The sequence below is a fragment of the Sapajus apella genome, unplaced genomic scaffold, assembly GCF_009761245.1.
Source record: "Sapajus apella isolate SASKATOON/1434 unplaced genomic scaffold, GSC_monkey_1.0 scaffold60, whole genome shotgun sequence".
Lineage (NCBI taxonomy): Eukaryota > Metazoa > Chordata > Mammalia > Primates > Cebidae > Sapajus > Sapajus apella.
This window is the reverse complement of record NW_022437000.1, coordinates 13,456,553-13,458,058: the sequence shown is the minus strand read 5'-3', so window position 1 is coordinate 13,458,058 and position 1,506 is coordinate 13,456,553. Positions and strand designations below refer to the sequence as shown.

The following is a 1,506-nucleotide window of genomic DNA, read 5'->3' as shown; positions in this document are numbered from 1 at the left end:
CCCCATCCACTCTTCCCCCTCTCCGGTCCGGCACCTGGGCTCCGAGTGTGTATATACTGACCCTCCCCATCCACTCTTCCCCCTCTCCGGTCTAGCACCTGGGCTCCGAGTCTGTAATATACTGACCCTCCCCATCCACTCTTCCCTCTCTCCGGTCCAGCACCTGGGCTGCAAGTCTATATGTACTGCACACTTATTTTGAAGTAATTATTAAGCATTTCTGTCCATAAGGGGAGTTGACACTGTGACTGCTGAGTCTGTCAGCTCTTTTCCAGCCACACATTTCTTTGCAGGTGTGCATATTCTCATGTGCAGGCCACTAAACCAGGACTGTTTTCATGCATCATTCCTGATCTCCACTTGGTCATTTTCCATTTCACTTGGCCCTCAACCCTGCGTCCTTGCCCAGCTCTCACAATGGGGCTGACCCTAAGATCAGCCCATAGGGATGCTGGGACCAGAACTGAGGAGGCCAATGGCCAGGGCTACCCATCCAGTGTCCAGCAGGGAGGCTGCATCCGTGTCCCACTGGAGCCTCAGGCCCAGCAGAAGGCAGCAGATTTTTAAAAAGTCTTCCCTGTCTCCTTTCATAGAAGGAAGCTTCCCAACTCCCCATCACACAGTGAGGGCACGTGTGGGTCCTACGTGCTCCAGCACCCAGCTTGGTGGCCCACAGCCAGCTCTGCTCAGGCTCTGGATTCCTCAGAGGCACAGAGCCTGTTGGTTTACAGGAGAGGTCAGACACACCTCTTTGGTTTTCCTTTCTCATAGTTTCCCTAGTTCTATGCCTATGTGTTCAGTGCAGGATGAACGTCAGAGTGAAGTTACTGTGACATTTCCACCTTGTATTTTACTGACTTTTATAAAATGAGAGCCAAACGGTGGCAACTTACCCAGTGAGTAAGCAGCCTGTCAGAAACAGCAGCCCTGCCAAAGCCTCCCTGCACAGGGACACGGTCCTGCCTAGGCTTCCAAGCAAGATGGCCTCCAATAAACAAAGTCCCAGTTCAGAGGTGCCAATATTTCATACACACGATGACACTAAGGCCAAAGCCTACGAGTGGGAACACCTTCAATCACCAAAGCACCTTGATTTCAGGAGGATGAGTCTGTCAATTCCCAGCGCTTGCTAGAGCTAAAGCCTACGAGTGGGGGAACACCTTCAATCACCAAAGCACCTTGATTTCAGGAGGAAGAGTCTGTCAATTCCCAGTGCTTGCTAGAGCTAAAGCCTACGAGTGGGAACACCTTCAATCACCAAAGCACCTTGATTTCAGGAAGAAAAGTCTGTCAATTCCCAGTGCTTGCTAGAGCTAAAGCCTACGAGTGGGAACACCTTCAATCACCAAAGCACCTTGATTTCAGGAGGAAGAGTCTGTCAATTCCCAGTGCTTGCTAGAGCTAAAGCCTACGAGTGGGAACACCTTCAATCACCAAAGCACCTTGATTTCAGGAGGATGAGTCTGTCAATTCCCAGTGCTTGCTAGAGCTAAAGCCTACGAGTGG

General features: G+C 50.9%; 1 protein-coding gene and 1 long non-coding RNA gene across 3 annotated transcripts in view; both read right to left on the bottom strand.

Annotated features, from left to right (window-relative positions):
* Nucleotides 1-1,315, bottom strand: part of LOC116528853 — a 2,324-nt gene extending 1,009 nt beyond the window's left edge. The window contains exons 1-2 of the long non-coding RNA XR_004259244.1: nt 1,249-1,315; nt 1-1,070 (exon numbers count right to left, since the gene is read on the bottom strand). The exon at nt 1-1,070 is cut by the window's left edge and continues 1,009 nt beyond it. This is a non-coding gene — a long non-coding RNA (uncharacterized LOC116528853). The remainder of the gene's footprint in view (nt 1,071-1,248) is intronic.
* The window catches only part of TMCO3 (transmembrane and coiled-coil domains 3), a 55,516-nt gene that overhangs the window by 32,414 nt on the left and 21,596 nt on the right, over nt 1-1,506 (bottom strand). The gene's annotated exons all lie outside the window — the stretch shown is intronic.